The sequence below is a fragment of the Anas acuta genome, chromosome 1 (genome assembly GCF_963932015.1).
Source record: "Anas acuta chromosome 1, bAnaAcu1.1, whole genome shotgun sequence".
In the NCBI taxonomy this organism is placed as follows: domain Eukaryota; kingdom Metazoa; phylum Chordata; class Aves; order Anseriformes; family Anatidae; genus Anas; species Anas acuta.
Window position 1 is genome coordinate 12,012,224 of NC_088979.1, and position 26,416 is coordinate 12,038,639.

At 47.5% G+C, this 26,416-nt stretch overlaps 1 protein-coding gene and 1 long non-coding RNA gene across 2 annotated transcripts in view; one reads left to right on the forward strand and one right to left on the reverse strand.

Annotated features, from left to right (window-relative positions):
* The window catches only part of MAML2 (mastermind like transcriptional coactivator 2), a 206,036-nt gene that overhangs the window by 172,703 nt on the left and 6,917 nt on the right, over nucleotides 1–26,416 (reverse strand). The window lies entirely within an intron of this gene.
* Nucleotides 9,058–12,059, forward strand: LOC137849743 (uncharacterized). Its single transcript, XR_011092047.1, has 3 exons — nucleotides 9,058–9,637; nucleotides 10,009–10,542; nucleotides 10,800–12,059. It is a non-coding gene; the product is annotated as an uncharacterized lncRNA (long non-coding RNA).

Genomic DNA, 26,416 nt, shown 5'->3' on the forward strand with positions numbered 1-26,416 from the left:
CTGAAATTAGCTGTGCAGTTTATTCCTCTGCATATGCTTTTAATAATTGAAGAGCAGCTATGATCTCCTCAGCTGAGTGGCATTTTGCAGTGCATTTGTCCATATTGAGAACTACGTCTGCTTAATATTTGCAAACCCAGATAAATAGAAACAAAAGAAAGGAAAAACAATTTACAGCTTTCCAGCTCACACACGTACAGCAACATTTTTCTCTACCAGCAAATGCATCACAAACACATTTAGAGCAAGAGCAGCGCATGTAAGGAGTGCCAGGTCTTTGAAATAGTTTATTTTACAACCAATTAGACCAATTGTCCGCAACCTAAAAATTCTCTTTGTTGGCAGTCGCACCAGGGAAGCAGGGACCTCTGCTAAAACGGCCTACTAGTGTGTGGATGTAAATGTAATTGCTAAATCTGTCTCTCTTACGGTGAGAAGGGTAGCATCTGGTTAATTTATGCACAAAACTCTATTACCTTTAAAAAAATAAAATCTACTCAAATCTGATTTTATGCTGTGTAGAAAGCTGATCACTATTCGTGCGTGCAGTGAAAGGTATGGGGAGGAAATGATGACCTGTAAGGTATGAGTGGCCTCTGAACTTTTTCATGCTCTTTCTGTCCAGCTCGGGGACATGGGAATGGAGCTGCCTTCCCTCAAAGGTATCTGAACTGTTTTTCTAGGAGGATGTATGCACTGGAGCCCCCTGTCCCACAGAGCATTTCAGAGAGGCCCCAGCACTCGTGGTTTTTAAGTCCCCAAAGCATCCCCACCCTCAGGGATGTTCAGCTGTGTCTGAGCATCTGCCCGTGACATTTTTACAGAGGGTTTGAAGGTAGAGGCAAAAAATTTACCCAATGTTAGGTGCATTTGAAAAATTCTTCCCCAAATAGCAAAGAGGCTTCCTTGAAAATTCAAGTAGTGGCCAAGGGGACCAAGTCAGGGCAGCACAATCAGAGCAGGTGGGGACGGAGCAGGGAGCCCCAGAAGCAGAGAGCTCCTGAAGGAGAGACATGCAGCTCACGGCTGGTGGCAGGGAGAAGGGGAAGCCAATCTTGAGACCAGACCGACAGTGGTATGGTCAAAGCAATGAGTGAGGAAAAACATCTTTCTGACAGCAGTTGGAATAAACTCCTTTTCTTTTCTGTTCACACTGCTTTTACATTTGGAGGCTTTCTAGAGATGGCTTTTCAGAGTGCACTTTCTGCACTCTCAAATTACAGTGATGAATTGCTCCTTTCAGATAGAGCTGAGATTTTACGCAAGATTTTTAACTCATACCTCTGCCTAGTTCTCAAATGCCCACTCTCCAGGCCCAAATACGAAGGCCTGGTCTCAGGAATTGTTCCAGTTTGGGGTCCTCACACCAAGCAATGCTCACCAGAAGGACTTGGGCTGCGTAATGAAGTTCAGAACTGTGAAGAAACATTAAAAAAAGAAACTATTCCCGAAGTGCTCATAGTGTGACTTGCACTGGTTTTACCAGAACTTCTGACTTGCTCCCAAGGCCAGAAACATTCCCAGGAATGCACATCCAGTGTACATTAGTCACTGTTGGGCTAAACAGCAAAACATGCTGTGTATTTAATGAGTTATCCTCAGTTTAAGGCCTGTAAAGAGTCTACTTTTCCAATAGACCTTTTTTTAATTTAGCCCCATTTACTGAAGATTGCCCATTTAATGCAACACATCATTATGTTTTTATTGTTAGCTTTTTATGAACTGTACCAGATTAGCTGCAGAGAATTTACACTAGATGCCCTAATTAGACCTTTATAGGTAGCCATAATTTTCTTTTCATGTACCCATAAAGACTGATAAATTAATCTGCAGGAACATGAACTCCGTCATCTTTTCTCCCTCTTCACCACTCACTCCTTGTTCTGATAAAGCCCTAATGAACCCACTTGCACAATTCCCTTCTGTTTTGTTTTCCTTTAAAGGCTAATTTCAACTAGACAATTCAACCAACTGCAATATTTTTCCATATATGATGCCAGAGAATAAGCAGCAAGCAAGCATGATCCTTTCTTATATGATTTAATCGTTTCCATTCTGAGTAGAAAACGATCCATCAACAACGGCAAACAAAGAGGTGTGATCTGCAAGGTAACTTTGGATCATTTATTTAACAGGGAGGAAAAGCAGGCAGCATAATAAACAATAAACACCTCAGCTGCTAATTGTCAGCTAGTTACCAAAAATGTCAGAGGAGGGACAGAATCTCTCTGAAAACAATAGCAATAGAAAGATATTTCTCACTTGCAGCTTTGAATATGCCTCTCACGTGGAAAGCCAGCACTCTTAAAGGACCTAGTCTCCGATTCAACTTAAAAACAACACAATTATAAGCAGCAGTCTTAAAAGCTACCTTAAATATATCCTTAAAAACTCTGTTAACTAGAACAGAATCTGGAGGTAGGAATTGGATAGGGCTGTGTTGCTTTAGAAGCGATGCCTATCTACCCTACCCACCTGGTTGTTACAGGAGCCCTATCAAATATTTTGTGTCCCTCTGGTGACAGAAATCAGTGAAAACAAACATATGGTCTGTTCCTCGCTGCTGGCACCCAGTGCGGGCTGAAGACCATACCTTTTGTTGCACTAAGTCCTTATCAATGGCTTGTCTTCTTAAATATTGGCCCCGAATCAGCTGTAGTGGCAGGGATCGTTGATTGCATTCAGGCCTCCGAAATGGCTAACTGCAATCCTAGGCACGAGTACAATTTTCTTCTTGGGTGCTGAAATGAAAGGGTGCTCAAGCAATGTAGTACAACCATCAGCTACAAGCGTGGAAACCGTGCTTGCTAGCTGACTGCTCGAGGCACATCAGGTAGAAATGTGGTGCTTAAGCATTCTTGGGTACGCTCCAAAAAGGACACGACATCCAAGTGTCTGCTGTAGCCCACTACACCAAATGCTAAGGGAGAAAAAAATGAAATTGGAAAAAAAAAAAACAAAAATCCGGGGGGTGGGGAAGACTCACCACAGCCAGTACCCGCAGCGAGCGCTGCGGGAGCTGAGTCACTGCTGGTGCTCACTCTGATCACGGCATGGGGAGGGAGTCAGGACGAGGCCCTCACGCATGCTGAGGTCCCACCACCAAGCTCTCCTCACGCAGCACACTGTGGTGTTCCCCAGCCTCCTCTTTTACTAGGGAGGGATTTTTTTTTCTTGGTTTTCTAAAGAGAAGAAGTGCATATGATCCTGTCCCACGTGTACGTGCATCTGCCTAGCATTAACCTGCAGTTCTTATTATTTGCTGGCCAATTTGATCCCAAGCATTCAGATATCAATGAATCTGAAACTGGTTTAGGTAACTATATGCAACAGGCAGATGATAGATAAGAGAAAGCAGAAGCATATTCATGATCCCATCAAGGCAAAGGCACAAGATGACCTTAATAAACATAAGTGAATCCACTCGAGGCAACTCAGATGTTTCCCCAACACCAGCTGTGTCCATGTCAATCTGGCACTGCAAAGCACCATCAGGACTCAAGACCACCCCAGAGAATGGTGCCCAAATGGGAGACCCCCAGCTGGCCTCTAGACCCATGAGCCTCCTGCACTGGCCAAGGGCAGTGGGTGCCCTTGTGCCACTGCCCAACTCTCACCTCACTTCTCAACCCCATGCAGAGAAGGAAGGGGAGCCTCACACCACACCATGACCTTCATCCATCGTACATGGTCTTCAGGAATCATTTTCCAGCAGATCTGCTTCTGCCCTGGGCTACAAAACCAGAACCTTGCCTGCTGGCAGCACTGCAAAATGTAAACATCCCAAATCTCACCATTGTGGATCAGACAGTCGTGCTCCTAATTTGTGCCTCTCGGTTATTAACGTCTGGTAATTATTATTCAAAGCAACAAAGGTAAAAGTAATGAAAGAAGTACATGAAGACGGGGACAGGAGTGGAGAGCACATAGTTCAAACTCCCCCTAGGTGTAATCATTCTGAGAGTGTAATGAATTTTATACCAAGCACCAGTCTTGCCAGCCTCATTTAATTACAGGGCCATATACATAACCCCATCAAATTAAGTAATCGGGGACACAGTTTGGCTCCTGGGCTCAGTCCGTGTCTTGATTACATTGGGAGAAAGAATATTGGGCCTTTGGAACTATTATAGCCCACGTGCAATTTTTCACATTATTACTGGCAAACACCCAAGAAGTGTTTTTACAAATGCGTGGCTCACCAAATAAACCTGAAAGGCCCATGGAGCTCTCAGCAACAAAAATGCTCCTTAGCCCTGTCTTATGGGTAATTCAGAAGGGGTTTTGCTCAAGTGAGGATAGGTTACCAATAAATAAAAGACTTTTTTTGTGGTGCTTGCATGCATGGCAGCAATGCCAAACCTACCATGTGTTCTGGACAAACACTGGCAGCACGGTGAATGGCATCATCTACCAGGTGCTGGCACTGTGTGTGTTACAGGGCTCCCAGAGGGAGCAGGTTCATTATCCATGTCCTCTGGTGTTCTCATCTGCCTTTGTTTAAACCCAGAAACTGAGAAATGCAGCCCTAAAAAAAGAATTGTTCTTGCTGCCCTCGAGGCTGGTATTGCTTTCTGCCACCTGATGCACCACGACAGGCTCAGCCCCATCCTCATCCCACCCAAACACTGCACTCACGGACTCTCTTTTGGGCTGGCCAGAGACTTTCAGAGGCAGGGGTCCAACATTTGGCTCACGGCCTCAGGTAGAGCTAAGCCTTGTAAACGTGGATCACTGCATCATGTGGCAGCAATTCACGCTCTGCCTCTTTCCCCAGCCGGCAGTGCTGCCCAACTGTGACCATGAATTGTGCTGTCTGAGAGTAGCATTTACACAGCTGTCATGAAATGGCCTAATTCTGACAGGCGCTGAGGGGGCTTCTTGGGAAATACAAAAGCCCCAGGAACTCAGCACCATCCCAGAAGTGGTTGAACGTTCATAGGACGGGACCTTTCAGTCAAGCCTAAGTTGTGGTCAACTCAGGTTCTCAGCGCACACTAAAAAGGATTACAATTGGGCTTTAGGGATTGAATAGTCTAAAATTTGGGTTAGACCTGTGCAGTGCCAGACGTTGAACTCAATGATCCTCATGGGTCCCTTCCAATTTGGGATATTCTATGATTCTATGATTCTATGAATGGGATCTGCTCAATGCCATTGCTATTCAGTAGGAACAAATAAGAGTGTGATCTGTATATTTTAAGAGAAGGATCTGGCCTGCACTTTTTTACAAATTTAAAACATTTCTTTACTTTAATCCTCTAAAGTTCCTTATGTCAGAAATCATTCAACAGAGTTGGACCAAACGCCAGTGGTATCCCCGATGTAAAAGCACCACTCCCCAAGCATTCAAAAATCATGAGTCAGACGCCCCCCTCCAAAAGAAAAATCAGACTGTTGGCTTCAAAACACGCACATAAAAACGTAATCAATTCCAAATATGGTTTTGGATTTCTTAGGATATAACTGGGGTCATGTTTCAACCAGTTTTCTGACACCAAAAGAACTAGAAATTTTCTTTGTTTTTCAAATCAGAGCCGAGAGATTCTCGCATAATCCATTGTTTCTAGGAGCTGGGGTTTTAAGCAAAATAGCAAACACTGGCTCATGATAAAATCACAGAGCTGGCAACGCTGCAAGGATGATACTTTTCTCCTACCATTAAAAGCCTGGCTAGGAAGGGAAAAACACTGAGATGTTAAAAAGGCTCTAAACAAACTCTCGTTGTGCATGAAGAGCACCTATTCTTCAACCTCTGCCCCGTGCATTACAGTTGATATGGATCAAACTCATTTCATTAAACCATCACTGCTGACCAGCACGGCTGTCTACAGCAAGACTGCACTGGAGACCTGGTTTTGTGAAGCCTTCACTACCTTTCTGGAGGTGCCACTGGGAGGTGAGGACATTCATGTCCCAATGCCAAGACACTGGGATAAAACCCGAGTCCAACACACGGTGGCCTCTTCTCCCTGTGGCCAACAGCCTTGCAGATGGAGCTCCATGCCATGTCTCCATGTGGTTTCCAGTGCCAAGTCTCTGTGCCATGGCCCGTGGCCACCTCTTGTCCCTTCTGCTGGCACAGAGTTTGTCTGGCCATGCCTGGTGGCGTGCTGAGCCATGGGGCAAGCTCAGGCCATGAGATCTCTGAGGCTTTGGAGGATGTATTCTGGTTGGGTCCAAGCCCTGTATGTGAGCTTGCTGTCAGTATGGAGGGTAAACCTCAAGGGATGCCTTAGGGGCTGTTGGACCTGTATCATGGAAGTATCCCAAAAGCTTTTACCTCTACCTAAAATGGTCTCACTTGCCTTTCTCCCCCTCTAGCAAACACTGAGGGGCAGGGCATATTTCACCTATTTATAGAGCTCTAGGCAGGAGCTATTCACCCTGAACTCCTTTTTTTTTTTAAAATAAATAAATAACATAGTGGAAGAGAGTGAGCATTTCTAAGGTACAGTTTCTCTGACCTATTTTGGATGTTCACAGACCAAATCTTTCCCGAGGTGTCCTCATTCCTCTCCGCAGACCCTAAAGGAACCCAGGGAGGTCAGCCCCGCTGCAGGTGCCTGAGATGCCTGTTGGAGGAGGGCACCGGAGGACTCAATAGCTGCTTGCAGACTAAGATCTTATTTAAGAATAGAATATATAAAAACTTCCTACACAGTTATACGATAGGATTGGCACCTGCCTCCTTAAGGAGAGATGACCGTTTCCTACATCATCATTCAAAACCCCCAGTCACTCCCTAACCACGGGGAAAACCAAGCCTGTAACCACCAACAAAATCAGGTTTGCATCCAGCTCAGATACAAACTGTTTCTGTGCTCAAGACAACAGCACTATGCCTAAAATGTCATTTATAGCGTCATGTGTCTCCTCTTGGACTCCTCAAACCACATCAAAACCACTGCCCCCAGCCAGCTTTTAACAGGAGTTGTCTAAAGCCAGTGAGAACTTGGCCATAGCTGTATGAATTATGGGCCCGTAGTTTTTTCCTCGTGAAAAGAGGTGGATATTTTTAATATAACCTCTGCTCTTTGCTGTCCCCGGAATTTTACTCATGTTTGTAGGAGTTTTCTACAGAAATCAGTAGCCTGTGTCCCATCTGGGAAGCCCGAATAGCCACAAGAGAACATTTCCCACTGTGGGTGCTGACTGTGACCACACGTAACAGCACTGAGCTCGGCTGAAAGGCCATCCATATGCACTACCAAGGATGTTTTTAAAGATGCCCTTTGAACTTAGGGGACACATTTTGCTTGAGAATATCACCCTGCCTTCCTCAGCACATCAGTCTGCCTCAGGTCTAGGAACAAACGTAACGGGCAACTCAGGTGGGAAGCATAAGGACTGATTCGGCTAGGGCTAAAGCCAGAATCCATGTCACCAGGAGGATCAAAATATTGATACTCCTGCTTTCCAGAGAGGGAGAACTTACACAATACTCCGGGAGGATGCCAAGCCAGGCTTTGACTGAAAGGCAGTTGTTGTTCTGAATCCTCTAACGCTGGGCTCGACCACAGGGCTGACTGCCTTGCTCGGCAGCATCATAAAGCACGGGCTGTTTGGTCACAGACTTATTAACATACTCAAAAATATTCTAAAAGTCAGTTTAAAATGGGGAGAAAGGAAAAAAAATAAACAATGGAAAGGAGGCATAGTACTGCTTTTTAATCCTGGAGCGATTGTAGTAACCGTAATCTTTTCTATCTGGCTGCTCTTCACAGTAAAGTAATGAAAACGATGTCAAGACATAATAATTTGCTAAACATCTAGAGGGAAAAGGAAACCCAAATAATAGGCAGCACAGATTTAAAATGAGTGTTTCCTTTTTTGTTAAAAACACGCAGTTGCCAATGGATAAAATCTAAAAGGAGAAATAATCCAGCGTGCCAGAATAGGGCCACTGTGATGTGGTTTGAAAACTGGCTGAAGGTTCATAACCAAAGGCTGATGCTCATGTAAATGTAACGAGTTTTGCCCTGTGAGGCAATGCATGAATCAGAGTATTAAGGTAGATTTTATTTAGTACTTATTAATGACCTGAAAGGAGAAATAAACAGTTCTGGAATGAAATTGCCAACTGTGAACAGAATGGGAGAAACCGCAAGGAGCAATGAAAACAGAGAAATATTGCAAGTAGAAATAAACTCGCAGGGAGAAAATGCAAGAAGCCGAAATTTAATTCAGGCACAAAACCAGCACCTTGTTCCTGTGGGAGGTAAGTACTTGGATTACATGCACCCAAGTGTAGATTCTGAAAAGAGGCTGAAAATAATGAAGGATGGACAAATGAGTGCCCGAAACATGGCACATTAAGAGACCCAAAGCCTTAGAGGTACTTAGGGTGCCAGCTGGCACTAATTTCTAGGGGAGGCAGCTCCCTCTGTCCTTCCAAGCACTTAGACTCATGGCACAGCATCACCAAGCAGAGGGCATCAGTCTTCAACCTGCCCAGACAGGCAGAAGAGTAGTGAGCATGGACACAAGGGATGAGCTGAAATGCTTGAGTCTCACCGGTGCTGGGATCCCAGGAGGGAATCCAGGAGTGAGGCCGAGCCAACGGGGCTGCAATTCGGGGCTGCTGGCAGGTGGTGGGTTTGCTGGGGTGCAACTCCAGCCCTGAAGGTTTTGGGCAGCCCTTACGGTGATGCTTTGCCGGTGAAAGTGAGAGGGATGGGGACTGATCATCCCCTGGCAAGCCCGGGATGAAGAAGGGGGGAAAGTGGCCAAACCCCACCTTTTTTCCACCTCCTCCCAACTTCCTCTCGGCATGAGGTAGGATTGGGGCCAGGAGGCAAGAAAACCGTGATTTATGAGGAAAACCGAGGAGCTGCACGGACAGTCTGGCAAGAAATAAGTGGCATGAGAGAACAGAGATAACAACCTGCAAATGTTTCGAGGGTATAAAAAATAATCCGGAAGGCCAAGAATTTAGGGCCCATCTTCCACAAAGCGTTCGGCCTCCTTTAGCTGTTTGCATCGGCCTTTGTCTGGTACACACAGATAAAGGAGAGCTGGGCCCTCCTGAAGATCAGTTATGTCAGTGCAATGAGAGCTCGAAGCAGGAATGTGAATCTGGGAAAAGGCCCCCTGATGCTGTGGTGCACGAGGCTGTGGGACGGCATCCCGAGGAGGTTTCATAGCCTGGGCCTTTTAAAGTTGGACTGAAGAAAGCATTAGCAGGGAATCTGTGCTTCTGCAGGGAGAAAGGGAAGCTCTTTGCACCAGTAGGTGTTTTCCTCGCCGGCTGAAACTTTTCATTACTCAGTGCAGGTTCACCCTCAGGCACGTTAGAGGAAAAAGAGCGTTTTCAGCCCGAACCCGCAGCTTCCCTGCCTCCCCGAGCTCTCCCCCATTTGCAAACAATTGCGAAGGTGGAAGAATTCAGCGAGCAGATGTAGCCTGCCCCCCTAGTCCCATCTGTTCACATCAGAAAACCACCACGCAATCTGGCACGGGGAGCGCTCGCCGCTCAAGATAGACTCTGGCCTGGGCTCGGGAGGGGAGAGGGAAGGGGGGGCCAGGGAGGGGCGGTGGCGGCGGGTCACAGGCGCTGCCAGCGCTGCGTGGGAAGCTCCAGCAGCATCTGCCAGCACCGCCGCTGCCTCAGGTCGGAGCGAGATCCTCCAGCAAGGTCTGTCAAAACACGAGGAGCCCGCGTGGAGCGCGCTTCGTCCCCCTGCGTGCGCAGCATCCCACTGGCAGCAGCAGGAGGGGAGGGAGATCTGAATTTTGGGGATGTGGGCACGGGAGGAGTGCTTCAACAACACAGCATTGGAGAGAAGAATGAAGTAAACGGGTGTTCAAATGTGCAGCGTGAAAAGCAGGGGATTAGGGGCTGCAGGCTGGACGTTTGCTTTCCTGCACTGCAAGTAGTTACCAAGGCACCCGTGAATGGGGTAGAATCCCAGTGATTTGGAGACCTTGGGTTTGTGGGGTCCTGCTTCTCCCCTGCAAGTCTGACTCAGGGCGAAACCTTCTTACTCTTCTCTTCCTGGCTCCCAGCTCCTCCTGCAGCCTCTCTGCTCGGCTGGAGCTGCTCCAACCCGCTCGGGAGCCGGCGAGGCAGCGGCGAGGTGATGGAGCTGCGGTGTGACAGCCACCGGCGCCGGGCAGGGAGCAGAGACGGCTCTGCCAGCCCCTGCTCCTCCCAAGCCTCCTCCTCCGTCTGCAGAAACAGGCTGACAGCGCTCTGCTCCTTCTTGAGGCTGTTTGCAGAGATGTGGATCAACGAGGCGTGCAGCTAGCGGCCAGGTATGCCCCTTTAGGCGAGTGTCCAGGCTACATTACAGCCCCAAGCCGCTCTCTGCTTCTCCCTACGATAGAGGTAGATTAAGAGAAGCACGCACCAAGGTGCAACATTCATGATGAGAAACACACACAGCCTGCTTCGAAGCAAATAGAGGTGTAACATCAATGAAACATTGCAGCGTGGTTCCTCCCCCACTGCCGGCGTAGCTCAGCCCCACACACGTGAGCTCCCCAAATATTTATGGGAAGAGGCAAAGCCACGGCGCTCTTCTCCTACCGATAGCCGAGGTACGGACTCTGCTTCTAATTATTATTATTATTATTTTTTTGATTCATACATTTCCTTGCCTTGGTGTTTGGGGGTGCTTAATATCCTCTGGGAAAGATAAACATCAGTGATTATTTTAGGCCTGTATGACCTTGCTGAGGAGTAACATGACTCCGTGCAGGGCTGAGAGCAGACTTGGCAGAGCCTCGTTGTAAGGAAGTCTTCTATTGTGCAGACTTGCTTTGCCTGTGAAGCAATATGTTTTTTTGTCTTGCAGAGCGAAGCGCGGAGGGAAGGCTCAGCCTGCACCGAACTCTTGCAGCAAAGGACTGACTCATTTTCAGAAAATCAGGCAGGATCACAGGCGGAAGTAATAACTGGCCCTCGAAGCTGAGCACTTTAAAACCCTGCTCTTGGTTCACCCTCACGACGGTGAAGGAAGAAGACAGCAAACGACAGGGGAGGACACGGCACATTCTGTTCGGTTCTAATCGGCCTCGGATTTATGACACATTTCACTAAATCTTTATAAAAAAAACACCCACCCTGACATCCCCGTCGATGTTTTCTTTCAAACCAACAAAGCAGCATTTCAAATTCCTGACCACGTCTTGGTCGGCCAACAGCAGAGCCTCCTTTCCCTACCAACATGATTTGTTGTAGCTGAGAGTGGAGGAAAGCCGCGACAGCTGTAAATCTGCACTCTGCTCCTCCGCGCAGCCCCGCTGCACCTGCAGGTGAGCTTTCGGTTTGAGGCTGAAACAAACAGCCCTCCCTGTAATGAATTTATTGGCTGTCACACGTCCCGACTACTGCAGGGCACTCGAGGCACGGATGGAGTTATGAACAAGGGGGGGGGTTATTACCAAAGCAGCATAATGCAATTTTTTTTAATGCTGCTTCCACCTAGTCTGTGGCTCCTTTTAAGGCCTCTGCAATTTTGCCAGGGAAGCCCTGGGCACTGTAACGGTGAGATCTCTTCTCCTTCCCCTCTCACCTCCTGCTCCCTACGTGCTCCATGTCCATCTGCACCTGCAGCTGCTGTTCCTGGGCATGTGTGCTGCAGCACCCCGGGCAGCATCCCTTATCCCTCCTGCCCAGTCCTTAATAAAAAGTCACTCATTTGAGCTAAAGGAGCGTGGCTGTGTTCATCCAAACTATGTGCAACTTTCAGCACACAAGAAATGCAGGCCTGGTGCTGCCCTCACAGACTTTGGCAGTCCCTGCAACACCAGGAAGAAAGAATGTGGCAGGATGGAGATCCTGGGCCAACTTCTAAGCAGCAGTGCTACCAAATAATCATAGGATCAGTCACAGAATGGGTTGGGTTGGAAGGGACCTTTAAGCCCATCCAGCTTCACCCCCTGCCATAGGCAGGGACACCTCCCACCAGCCTAGGTTGCCCAAAGCCCCATCCAGCCTGGCCTTGAGCACCTCCAGGGATGGGGCATCCACAGCTTCTCTGGGCAGCCTGGGACAGGGCCTCACCACCCTCTGAGGGAAGAATTTCTTATGTATATCTAATCTAAATCTCCCCTCCTGTTTGTGCTGGGGACCCCAGAGCTGAACGCAGGGCTCCAGGTGGGGTCTCAGGATAGCAGAGCACAGGGGGACAATCCCCTCTCTCACCCTGCTGGCCACGCTGCTTTTGGTGCAGCCCAGGACACGGTTGGCTTTCTGGGCTGCAAGCACACATTGACAGCTCATGTTGAGCTTCTCATCAACCAAGCACAGCAGAAAGCATTTCCTTGGTTAGCCTGAAGTCCTGCTACCTGGCAAAAGGTAGGGCATCAGTGAGAGGACGCCACCAACAACCTGAGAAGACTTCAGTGTGGACAGGAGCAGCTTTATATACCACGGCCTAATAAAAAAGCCATCAGGAGGAGGATACATCTAGGACTGAGGCAAGGTTATGGCTTCTCCCCAGCTGCTGCCCTGCAGCTCATGGGAGCCCGATGCAAACGGATCCTGCACCCTGGGACCAAGGGAAGGAGTACACACAGGTCTCTTGCCCACCTTACCCCAGTCCTGCCAGTGTTCATTCCCTAACACCTGCAGAAGAACACAAGGATCATTGATACCGGTACCTAGGGCTTGGAAATGGTATAAGCTAACAGAGCTGGCCCTGCTGTTGGACATTTCCTTAGCTGGGCCTGGCTCAATAGCTGCTAAAACCATTTCTCCCTCAGGGAAGGAAAATAAAACGGGAGCTCCGGAAGCTGACTTCCCAAATTTCTCTGCCACCACAGCATGCATAACCTCAGGAAATTGCTGCTGCAGCTCATACCAGCCAGCTCCTCTCCGGCTAGTGGGAGAAAAGCTGAGAAACGCTAAGGCTCTCAGAGAAAGCAACATCAGTAGTCCTTTGGATGGAGAAGCACACAAAAGAATATGCATTTTCAAGATGTGGTTCGGTTTAAGGATAAACACATTTGTGGATAGTTTCACTGTGCACTCAGCAGAAGCTCTTCCCTTGGAAGGCAGTGGTACAGCTGAGTCCAAGTGTCAGTAAGAAGCTCAGCCTTCACGCTCACCAACTGCTGAAAACAAACCCTTTATTTCATAAGACCTCACCGCTTTTAGGTCTAGCTGCATCTGTCGTTTTCTTACTTTTGCTGCTGAAAAGACTTGGAAGAAATTACCCCCTGGGGTAAACCAGTGCACTGCAGCTGATATCAGTAGTGCTGAACCAGTTTGCACCAGCGGCAAATCTGGCCCCAGCCACACGAGAATCAGGAAGCTGAGGTTATAGAAAGGGTTATTTGCACTACAGGAATGAATGACAGAGCAGTTTCAGTTTCCTGTGTGAATGCACTTCTTGCGTCCCTCACTTTTGGTCTTTATCACACACTGCATCCCAAGCCCAGCAGGCTGCGAGGAACCATTAAAGATGTTGCAGAGCTCATTAAGCCGAGTGTCGCTGAACACGTAGCTACCAGACCTCTGTGTGGAGGACATAGACTTCTGTACCAAAGCAGCAACGTCACAAAACAAGCAGCAGTGAAGAGCAAAAGAGAAAAAAAAGGCAGGATAAAAGCAACCCTTCTGAGCAGGGCGGTAGCTTTAAAGCAACAACTGTCCAACCTCCTGGGGAAGTCCTCTGCTGGTGCAAACTGTCACGGCTCTATCAGACCTGGCTGTTTGCAGCAATTGCTTTGTCCCCCTGTGTTTGGGGCAGAAGGTTAGTCTGCTTCTCGTTGCAGCAGTGGTAAACTTCTTGAGACATCACAGCCCCCAAAGTATCTGGAAAATCAGTTCCCAAGACACATCCTGTTAAATGCAGCATGGGGGCAAGGGGTTCACAGACAAACCATGGCTGGATCCCATGGTGGTATCTAATCTTTAGTTCTTACCTAGATCCCAGTGAAATCACTAGGTGTTTCTGTCACTTTTCATGTCGGCAAGATCTGTCCCCTGCTTCCTGGTTAGAGCTCCCAGCTTGATCCCCAAGTAATGCTCTATCCCCAAATAATAACATCAGTGACTGTGACAATACACACAGGTGTTTGGTTTTCTTTGCCTTTGAAAGTAAACAGGTGATGCTGTTGGCTGCTGCTCAGAAACAGTCCCATACTGCCAGAAGTTTTGCAGGATTCACCTCCTGAGTAAGATCACAGGAGGACTTCAAGCATCAGACGTTTTCTCTGACTGCCACGGAGCCAAGATTTCCCTGGGTGTTCTCTGATCACATCCTAACAAAAGTCATTTGCCTTACCCTGTTCTTCTAGAAATTGGAGCTTTGCAAGATGGTAATTTATGGCGAATGTTTACAACACCTTTCCCTGAGCACTGTGTGTTAAAACAACATTCCTAGATGCATCTGCTAGAACACTGAGCAGTTAGGTAGGAAATTCTGATTTAAAAGAGAAAATCAGAGAACTACCTCCACAAGAGTAGTTTGCTATAGCAAATGATTTTTTGTCAATGTCAAGAAGCCCTGACAGCAAGAAGACTCCAGAGCACAACCCTGCCATTTCCCACCTGCTCAAACACACTCCTGGAAGAGGCTTGTGCTTCTGGATCAATTGAATATGACATGAGAACACGGCGCGGCAGCCAAGGTTGCAGGGAAAAGTCGCCCTTCCAGCAAATAAAACAATGCAGCTGTGTTGTAATCCTTCAGAATAATCCTGACAACCTATACCTAGTCGCTGTACACTCGGAGGGAATAAATTGCTTTGAGATCTGCCCATGGCAAGTGCTTTGCAAAAGGCACGCACTGCTATTAATTCCACCTCCAGGGAATAATGGCACTACTCAGAGCATGGCAAGTTCAGTACGAGGATAGTTTTTTTGCTGGATCTGGGCCTTGATTCATTTTTTTCCCCTGTTTACACTATGTATTTACTTTTTGCACTTCATTCAGGATAGATAATGAAAACAGTATAGTCTGCTTCCACTTTTGTTTCTGGAACAGATCAAAGGCTTTAATGGACTCGGGCTCAGCAGAACTCTAAATGCTCCTTTCTGTACAGATACAGCCAATTAAAGAGCCCTGTCGGCTTCCAGGAGGATTACTTGAGATCTCATTATTTGCACTGCTCTGAATTCAGTCCTTAGCAGAGAGTGGACACATTCTGCCAAAAAATAAAGAAGGGCAAAAATATGGAAAATAGCAAAGGATTTTTTTGCATCTCCTGTATTTAATGCAATCAGCCTCAGCAAAGTGCACTGCACCCCTGCTCGTTAAAGAGGGCTCGTCCTTTTTTTTTTGTTGTTGTTGTTGTTCCTGCCTTGGAATCGCTACAGAGGGATAAAGTTCTGCACGGCTCGCTCACTCGCACAGTTGTAATAAGTCAGAGCAGGCTGGCTCCCTGCCCACCACAACACAAACTCCCCTCAAGTCTCCAGCTTTTCCATGGCAACCCCACAGTCACCAACACAGCAAACAATCGCTGCAGCCCCTGCCTGTCTCCCCTCGTAGCACGGAGAAGGAGAGCATTGCACCCAGCCCCTGGACCCGGGTTCATTATCGGGCGTGAAAGGAGGCAGTGGCCGAGATCCTGATGCCCTCCGCATGCAGCTTTAGGTGAGATCAAGAGGAAAAAGCACCGAAACACTCAGCACAGCTCGGTGTACTTTTGCTTAAAGGAAAAGGTTGTTGCTGCGTGTACAAGACGCGAAAACCAGAAGGTGTGAGCATCACTGAGCCGGCCCAGGCTGCAAACAGCATCACAAAGCGAGGCTCCGAGGCTCGCATCACCCCACGGTGTCCGAAGGCCTGATCCTGGCCGTGTCTTCTGCCAGGCCTGGTTTTTGGGGGCTGACAGCAGCCTGAGGATGCTGCAGACTGGACCGTCCCCAGCTCTACTCATGATCCCCACAGGGATGGAGCAGTAGCAGTGCTGGGGCCTGACGTGCTGCTGCTTCGCGTTGGCATCCTCCACACCTGTGCAAATAAGGGCCAGGAGCAGGACTGAACCCCACCGTCCCCATCTGGTAGCGTTTTACTCCCTTTGAACAGCTTCGTAAGACCTCACAAGCTGCAAGGCAATAGAAAGTGAAGCCCAGAAGGCCCCAAAAGCCTTACTTAAAGTGAGGGCTCGTGGTTTTCAAGCTGTGGTCTGCAGACCCTTGAGAGTTTGAGGGCTGCTTCCGAAGGGTCTGTGAAAGCTAAGTCTGGAAAGGAAGTCAACGGCCTTGAGGCTTAAACTAGTTACAAGCAAACCTTCATCTGCACTGGAGAACTTTTAGAGGATCTACAATTTGTAAAAGGCTGAAAGGCATGTTCACAGGCACACTTTTATAGCCCATCGTAGACATGTCAAGAACCTGCTCCGTGCAAGGAAAGTTACCCTGTTATGGGATAATGTCAGAGCACGTACAACAGCACGAGTATGGGAAATTTGCTGCCATTAAACCTCACCAGCACAAATTCAAGAGTGGATATAGCTTTCCGGGCTTAAGGAATATTATAATTTGTTTGGAATATGCTTTTGCTGGTTTAACTTTGAGGGTCTCATTAAAGTAAAAGGCTTTGTAGGCTGGAAATACCACAGGCAGGCTCACTTTTTGTGGACAAAGTAGAATTTTGAAGGTAAATTGGCCCCAAAACAGCCATTTCCAATTCAAATCCCGATGCAAAAAAAAAAAAAAAAAAAAGTCTTTAAGGCTTTAAAAAATTATTTAGCTATTTTTATAACATTTGAAAAAATTATTTATCTGGAAAAAGTTCAAAATGCAAATAATACACTGAGTACTGAGGCTTAAGTGGAGGCTTAGGTAATAGCGTGCTTCCTACACGCCTGGTGTCAGAGTGAGCCTGCCCGAAGGTACAAACCTTCCCCTGGACCAGTGACCCGAGGGTGTCAGTCTCCATGGCAAAATCCCACCACTGTTCCTCTTTCTTTGCTGGCACGTGTGTGACTGAGGCACTGCAGGCCATGGTTCCTTGTGCAGAGGGTTTAAAGGCTGCCTTGGTCCAGGATGACCTGTGGGTGAATTTGTCTGTCCTTTGGGGCAAATGGTGCAAGCAGGAATCACAGGAAGGATTCTGCTGCATTACCAGCAGCACCTCAATTACATGGGTTTTGGTCCAAGTTCCTGCAGAACTGCTTTAAAGCACGCCCTCAGCCAGACTTAACCTGCTCAGAAGGTTAAGAGACTCAGTTAGAAACTTTCTGATGTGGACAGCAAGTGCTTTAATCAAGAGGGTGAGCTTTCTACACATGGCTCAGGTCAGAGCTGCAGCTGCTCCCGCAAGCTGGATACCCTTAACTAACGCTGAGTTTAACTCTCCTTGACATCAACATTACTTTGCATGATGCCCGAAGTGTGATGAGGTCCTACTGATATGTCTGATGCCATTTTGAGATTGCTTCACCCCGGCTGCTGGATGACATCTGCACAGCACAGGTGCCAAAATACAACCCGCTGGCCGGGGTGTGTTATGCATTCGTTTCTGTGGCTCATCCGCAGAGGAAATGAGTCTCTCAGCTGCTACCCTAAAAAAGCTGGTTCTGCAGCCCACACTATGATAGCTCATAAATTTAATTCTAGAGGTCCCTGACCTCTAGAGTTTGGTGGTGGTGGAAGCAGCGGTTAGCACACAAGTCTCTGTGTGTTAACTTGAACAAGGATGCAGAAAGAAAAGAGGAGGTTATCTTCTGTTTATGTACTGATGACCTGAACAAAGCCAGTCAACCCAGGCTGAGTTCTGCTACAAAAATTGTTTTCAATATGATTTTTCCTTAGCTTTAGAACATAAAATTTCATTTTAGGCTTGGTTCTGGTTTCTTCAGTGGACACATGACCACTCTCTCTTCTGTGAGCAGCTGTCATCAGCTCAGCCACAGTGCCTGCTGCAGACACCGCAACACTCAACTCCCTCCTGGGACTCTGGGAACTGCATGATGCACTTCCACGGCAGCCTCAGAACCTACAAATCCTACAGACCCAGAAGAGTAATACGGAGCTTTGCATTAATCTGCCTCAGCTGCGGGTAAGCTCCTGTCGGTAGGCTCGGGAGCCTACGGGGAGCCGTGACATTCCCCCCTCTCTCCTTCGTGGGCCACTGGCGGTGGCTGCAGACATGCACCAGGATGTGAGCCCCGAGGGGACGTCTCAGCTGGAGATCAGATTGGATTCCATAAGAGCAAAGATCAAATGGCTTTTTAACCAGCTGAAATTTCAGCCTTGTTGCTATTGGTACAGATTCTCTCCTTTCTTTCATCCAAAAATCATGAGTTCACGTACAAAACCGAAGGGTCTTACCCTAGCCAAAGGTCTACGTGTTCGCCTTCTGCTTTGTACCCAAGCACTCCAGGACCTGTCACATCACACAGAAAGTGTCCCTTGCCACTAGCCACAGCAACCTCAGGGCCCACTTGCTCACAAATAACCACATCTTCTGCCTGCCTGTGCCTGCTGCTGCGTGGCTCGTCCTGGCTCCTGCAGAAAGACTTGACACCGCAGTATCCCCTACCTGTGAGGGCAGGGAGCTTTCTGCGTGGCTTCCTGTAGCTCCACTGCTCATTTCTGATGCAGTGTCCTAGGAGGGCAGTCCCCCATTTGAGTCACTGTTTAGGAATTACTTGCTGTGTAAAGCATCTTCCTCAGCCCTTACTCACTGGAGTTTCTGCTGCAGTGTAGCTAGGCAGCCCTTGCCTCAGTAGCCAAGAGGAAATGCTGGAAGAGTTTCTGTGGTGCAAAAGCAGACACAAAAAAGGGGGAGGGAGATTGGATTAACCGGGGTATCCTAACTATGGTCTACTGAGGGGTGCCACCAGTAAAACTAAGTGGAGACAAGCACTGTCAGTAACTCTGTTTCATTCCCATCAGGCAAACCGAGTGAAATCCAAGGGTGCAGAAACCACAGGATTTGTTCAGAAAGATAATCTCATTAATAGTGCTCCTGCGTAGAATGATCAGAGGTATTACTGACATCTGTGGCCTTGCATTTGCATTTTGCTGCGAATCCCTCCAAGACACAGGAAACCTTTCAACAACTCATTCCCGGGCTCCAGATCTCACGCTCCCCAGCCCTGAACAGGCTGAGCCACCAGGTCCCGACCACACAAGGCCGTCGGGACACAGCAAGATGAGGTTTGGTTTTTGCAGCACCCAGAGCCCCGTTGGTCAAGCTCTTTTAACCTTTGCTCAGCGTTAACTCTCAGCTTTGCCTCTCTGCCTTGTGCTTTTACCAATACCCCAATCTCCTTCCTGTCATTCCTTGATAACAAGGTAATAAATGCAGTAAGGATACTGATAGGGTAGATTAGATAAGAGAGGCTCATGGGAGAGTCTGACCAGCACGGTTGTTCATGCAGAACTTCACTGTGGCTCGCTACAGGCAGCTTTGTTTTGCTTTCAGGTGCATGGCTCCTGCAGTTTTGCACCCTTACAGCCCGTTTTGGGAGCCCGGACCCCTGGCAGGCAGCTCCACGCCATGATGCAGCTCCGGACTCCCCCCAAAGCATTGCAGCTGGTTAATGCTAATGGGAGAGGGTTGGGAGGCAGGGAAAAATGATGGGGAAAAAGAGATTAAAAAGCCTGATTTGAGCAGATGAAGTGTCGTAGGAGAAGGAAGGCCACAACTTTTAGGCACGTGAATGTTTTGTGCTAGGGCTCATAAAACACGAGATCGGGCCACTTGGAGCTTGTTTCACTGCTGCTGTGGAGCGTGGACAAATTGGATCAGTGTCTGTTTTGTTTGTTTTGAAAGAGGAATCCTCCTTGAAAGGATCATTATCCTGCCCTGTACTGATTTGCTTTCCTATTCCCAGAGTAATTTTGAAGCTTCCTTTGCTAACATGTCATATTCTTGTACAGGGAAACATTCAGGCACTGACAGCAAAATTTCCCTCTCCTCCTTCGCCCTTCAGCTCTGCTTCTGCCCTCAGCTCATGATGCTGGCCTCTGACATGAAGCTGAGACCGATGGTTACCACATGTGCCTGGAAGCCCAGGTGTCCCAGGACCCAGAAAGGACCAAGCATCAGTGAGAAACAGCCCAAGAGAATGAATTTGGGCATTAGCACTGGATTTCCTGGCAGGGACCTGCCTGTGTGTGGTATGCCTGGAGTTCTGTGTAGGTAAATCCTTTTTAAATACATGATTGCCTTCATTTTTTAAAACGTATGTTCAGCAAATAAGAAAAAAAATAGAGGAAAAGCAGAAACGGTAACAGATCAGAAGAAGGTAATGATAAAATAATGACCCAGCCTTCAGTGAAGGAGCAGTACTTACATCATCGGCAAGAAAAGAGACTGGACTGTCTCTTACCAGCACTATTTGGGATTTTTCCTAGACCACACACGCTAGCAAGGGAGGAAACAGGCCTTTTACATTTGTTCCCTTGCATTTCTAACTTTCACAGAAATGACAAGGCCTGTCTTTATACAAGGCGTTTCAAAGTAGCGCCTTTGCTGTACGGCAAGCCAAAACGTCATGTTAGTACCACATTTCAGAAAGTAAATAGGTAACTACTTCTTAGGCAAATAGGAGGAATACTTTGACCTCTGGAACCAACTGGTGACTCACGGAGGTGCTGATGTCACACGGTTGCTTTTGGTGAGAAATGGCTCCCGTCTGTGTTCTTGACTCAGGCAAAATCTCCCAGGGATAAATTTTCCAAAGCACTCCAGAGATTTTAGGCTGCGATCCAAAACTCCAATTAGGTGCCCAGTTCCCACTGGTATCAGTTCAATACAGGAAAGATTAGATACCTCGATGTTATAAGCCAAGAAGATTTGGACTCCAAGCTGCTCCCAGATTGATCTAGTACTGGATGCAGGAGAGGAATCCAAGGGTACAACACAGAGAAACACTGTTAACTTAGCATGAACATTTCCTTTCTAAGATTTAATTGCTCCTCATTTAATTGTAATTTCTTTAAATGATCTTCACATAAGCATGCAACACAAGCACATTACAAAACATTACAGTGGCATGTAGGCATCATCACTACCAAAATGTACTTAGAGCTCAGAAACGCTCAGAGCATGAGTCAAAATGTACGAGATGACCAGGAGAGCCTCCACATTTCCTGCCCTGCCCACAACACCCTGTCCTATTCATTATGATGCATTAAGAACACAAAGCAGTGCACATACCTCTGTTCTTAAAAGTTTGCTATGCTCTTAATTACTTGTTGAAGTAATTAAGGATGTGTTCTCCAATATGGGGTCCCAGTTTAGCAAGCAGCACTCGAACTGAGAAGCATTTAAGCATGTTTAAGCATATTCTTCAAGTATTTTCCTGAAGGGGAGCCTGAGCATTCACAACTGCATGCCCAGTGCACGAGCACCCACTGCCTGCAGTGACTGGCCACGGAGCCCACTAACGTGCTGTCAGCTCACAGGAGGTTTTGCTCTAGGTTTCTCGTGACAGTGATGCAGGAGCTTTGAGCCCATCCTTTAGAAACCTAAGGAGAGAGCAGACTCGTGGTCAGCAGAATTCCAGCTGAAGCAGAGAGGCGGTGAGAGGGAAGACGAGAGCACATGTGGAAGCCATGTGTTCAGCATCTCTCTTAGCCTGGCCCTCTGGCCCTTTCTTCCAGGCGAGGAAAACATCACGAAGCAGAGTCAGGAGCAGGAAAGGAGAGAAGGGAGGGGGATAACCCAGGTGAGAGGGAGGAGGAAAGGCTAATAGGGCTGGGGAGTGGAGGAGGGGGCGGCAGGGAAGGACTTTGCTAGGGAAAGGGGATGCGTGTGACTGCTGTGACCAAAGCGAGTGGCGTGAGGCCGTGCTGAAGAGTCCTGCTGACTTGTGCTGTGCTCAGATGACGGGCTGGGAGACCCGAGCACAGACATTACGTCCTCAGAGCGGGCTCTGGGAGCCACATAAAGGGCCGTTTCCGTAACACACCGGTCACCCAAACGCAGTCGCCCTTCACGGGTTTGGCCGTACACACGCACGCCCAGTGCAGCAGTGAGGGGGTTACCCACCTCAGTAGCCATCCCGGCTCTGCCAGGGCCCCTCAGATGTATTGTATAGGGTACAGATGTATGTTAGAGGCCTTACACACCGTCGGTATATATAGAAACTTTTAGAAGTACCTACTGTTTACTCAACGGACTGGATTAACTTCTGTGGAGCTATTCTGGTCCACCTGTAAATACATGGCCTGAAAGGCCTTATGAAAAGCAGTCACTGTGCGTTGGCAAGTGGCACTTCTGAAAACCTGAATATCCCGAGCATGAATGCTGGGGTTTTGTTTTATTTTTTAAGTACCCACCATGACAGGATCGCATTATGCAACTGCTGGATGCCAATTTTTATTTTATTTTTTCCAAAGCTCTTTCCCCACCACCCCCCCATGGTCCCCTGGGGCTAAACGAGCGTGTGCTAAATTTTCGGTACAAACCGCTGCTGGGAATCGCCCCACTCCTGACGCCTGCACTCAGAGGAACAGCGAGGTCTGCGTGGCGAGCAGCCAAAGCCATGAGCGGGGAGAGACTGAAGCACTCCCAGCCCTGCTCACACAAGAGCCCCACAGATGTCAGCCCAGGTGTGCCTACCGGAGTTTTTTGGCTGCCGAGGGTGACACACGCAGCATCCGAAGGGCTCCAACAACCAGGGCTGAGCGTGGGCTGAGGACGGTGCTCGTGCTGTGCTCTCAGGTTCAGCACGGGCACCGACAGCAGACTGTGCCTTCAGGTTGCCCCAGGCAGGGCACGACTCGCAGGATGGTCTAGACAGCCCCAGAGGGGTGGCCCTGAGTAACTTAGCCTGGAATCAGTCGTTATCTCTGGTCTGTAAACTCACGGCTTTGACAGAAAGCAAGGAGTTTGTGGTAAAAGGAAAAAAACACAAGGGAGGCAGGGGGATGGGGACAGAGTGTGTTTGCAGCTGCCGGCCATCAGATTTCAACTCAATCAACAAGACCGAGTTCCAGCTCCCGAGAAAGAGAGCTTTTGATGACATATTGACACAGCCTGAACTACAGCAGTCCAAGCGGCAGTGCTGTAATTATAAGGATTATATTTAATACTGCTCTTGGAAGTGAAGGTCTGAAACACCGTTGACTCTCCCTCTCCTTAAAAGCTGGCCAAAATCTGTCCTAGGAGCCATCATGGCAATGCACAAAGTTGGTAGGAAAAAAGAAATATAGGAACTCGAATCATTACGAAAGCGGATCGTGTGGCTAGCAGCTCAGGTCTGCTGGGAGCTATGCAGTGAGAAGGGAAAAAGAACGTGAAAGGAAGGGCGACTGGATCTGTAGGAAAAATGGAAAGTAGTTTTTAAAAGTATAGAATTAACTGTGTTAAGGAAATAAGTCAATTGACAATTAATATGCTACTTGCTCTTGAATTCAGCTTTATTTTGGTAGAACATAGCGGGCTTCAGCCAGGCTGAGGCCTGTTTGTTGAACAAAGACCAAACCCTGGAAATACTTCTAGACTTGCTTAATTCTACACATCTTGATTTCAGCATGATTACCCATGTGTGCACAATTAGGCACACGCATAACTATTTCCGGGAACCGGGCCATAGAGGTAAGCAGCCCAGTGCTGAGGACCAAGAGTATCTAGCTCAGAAGGACACGGAATCAAAAGCTCTTGGAGAAGCAGAGTGAATGAACTTCTTTGGAAAACAGAATAATTGACTACAAACTGGCATAATCTACAGAAATAAAGAACGTAATCCTGCATTAGGCTGATGTTCCACAGTGCCACATCCATAGTATTTCCCACAAACTGTTTCGGGAGAGGCCAATCAGATCAGAATTAACATTAGAAAGCTCAGATGTTGAGATACTACAGCAGTGAGGGAAAGGGAACAGGAAGAAAGGGGAGAGAGGGAAAGGAAAGGAAAGGAAAGGAAAGGAAAGGAAAGGAAAGGAAAGGAAAGGAAAGGAAAGGAAAGGAAAGGAAAGGAAAGGAAAGGAAAGGAAAGGAAAGGAAAGGAAAGGAAAGGAAAGGAAAGGAAAGGAAAGGAAAGGAAAGGAAAGGAAAGGAAAGGAAAGGAAAGGAAAGGAAAGGAAAGGAAAGGAAAGGAAAGGAAAGGAAAGGAAAGAAAGGAAAGGAAAGGAAAGGAAAGGAAAGGAAAGGAAAGGAAAGGAAAGGAAAGGAAAGGAAAGGAAAGGAAAGGAAAGGAAAGGAAAAGGAAAGGAAATTGGGAGTGTCTGGAGATGGTTTCTAAAGCAACAGAATCCTAAATAAATGGTCTGATTTTCCAAAGTGAAAAACATAAACTGAACAGCCCATGCAGCATTTTCGCCAACTGTCACTGGGGTGGCATTTCTGAAATCTGGTGGAATGACTCATCTCAAAACAACAACTGTTGCCAACAAGGTCTTTCCTCCAGGTCTAGTTATTTGAATGAAAGAGCTGTAAAGAACAAAATAAACAGAAAAGTCAGAGGCAAATCCTTGTCTTGGGGTTCAGCACTGAAGCTTCCTCTGAAGCCATCCACTCTCCGAGGAGCCTCCCCAGCCTGCTGAGCAGGAACGCAGGTGACCCTCTGCGTCAAGAAAGGCATTGGCCCTGTTGTAATGAATCCCTTGCTAATTAAAAGAAATTCATCATACTGCACCTAGCAACCTCCTCTCACACCACACATCTGTACGGCACACATCCTCCTGAGCCCTTCTGCCCTCCCCGTTAGAGATTTCTCAGGATGGCAAACATGACACCGACAGGTAACACAGTGCTGGAAGGGCTTGACACAGACACCCCTGAATTCAGCGGGAGCAGAATTAAACACAGCCCCGTCAGCCCAGATACGCACCTGTCTTTGGCTAGTACAAAACACAACAAATTCAAAGACGCCTGCTGAAGCAGTGTTGTTTTGCTGAATAATTTATATCCCTGAGACCTCTGAAAATGAGCAGCATACACTTCAGCACTGCAATAGCTATTCAGTGGAGACAGTGCACATTGTGTTCGGGAAGCTCATTGCTTAAACGCTGTTGCCATGACTATAAGAAAGTGATTATACTATTGTTTACAAGAGACTCTCGATAACTCATTACCACCCTAACCAGAGTTTTGCCTCCAGTCAAAAATTTGGGGAGGAAAAAAAAAAATCTCATAGGTATAATTAACTTTGTGATCAAGATAACTCCATTTAGAGACTTTGAAAATTGAACACATCGTACAGTGAGGAATTAAAATAAGTAAGAATTACAAGTGACTCTGCACTGTTGACACTCTGCTTTTCTGACTATTTAATTAGTTCATTGGTAAATTCCACAGAGAAGAAAAGTCCTGCTAACTAAATAACTGTTGTAACTCGTTTTCAAGGAAGAAATGATTTATAGGGTAAGTGCCGATGTAGGAGTTAACTGTGATGAGTAACTCTGTAAAACAAGCCACTTTGTACACAACGTAAGGAGAAAAAGGCTTTAAAAATCTGAGTAAGAGTAAATGTTTGAGATTATGAAATTATGGCTTTCCAGCGTCCTGGAATGAAATCAATACCTAGAGCACTCAGTTCTGAATCCCCTAGTGCTCATGTCCCGTACACGACCTCTTTATCTCAATAGTGTGCTGATGATCAATAGTTTCCAAAACTGAGAAGTTGCTCTGAAGCTGTCGGAAAGTCTTCCTCACATTTCCTATGGCCAGTAACAGGCCGCAGAACACAAAGCGAGGGGATGATTAATAGAGCGCTGGACTAGGAGTCAGGAAATCTGGGCTCTGTTCCCAGCTCTGCCACTGACCTGCCGTTTGACCTTGGGCAAGACACTTGACCTTTCTGTGCTTCTGTTCCTCTTTCCATTCTTTGTCTATCTTGTCTCCCGAGGCCCTAAGGTATGCAGGGAAGGGCACGGTTCTCACTGGGTGTTTGTGTAACACCTACGGTGGGGAGGTGCCTGAAGAGCTCTGTAATAACGCCAGGGTACCACAGCGACGGCTGTTGCACAACGGCGTGTTTTGTTTCAAAGCAGAGTAGCCAAGATGAAACTTCTTGGGGTTTCATCTGCACGTCCAGGATCTTACCGTCTCTTTCAGTCCGCATCAGGCTCGGGCAGCAGGTACACTGCTTTGCAAGAGCTGCTTCCTCGCTGTGCCTTCATGCTGATTTCTAACTGGTTCTAATTTCTCTGCACCTCGATTCAGCTGGGCTTAAAAGCACATCACAACAAATGAGTGGCACAGATAAAAATAGCTACGGGAGCCATTTCTGAACGAAAGGAATTTTGTCAGGGAAATGGCAACACCTGTGCGTGAAGCCAGGGGCATGATGTATTTACAAATTAAATCAATTTATATATAATTCCTCACTAAGTGTGTTGGAATTTTGTGCTTGTTCACGTTATTTGATTAAGAAATACCTCTGAGCCTTCCTCCCACCCTAAGCCATAGACACAAACCTTCCCCTATTACTACAGGATCGTTCTCCTAGCAAATGGGAGGCAGCATATGCAGGACAAAGCGGCTCCCACCTGCTACTTACTGCTGGGGTGCAGCTGCAGCCTCACCAGAAAGCAGATGACTTCGGTGTACGC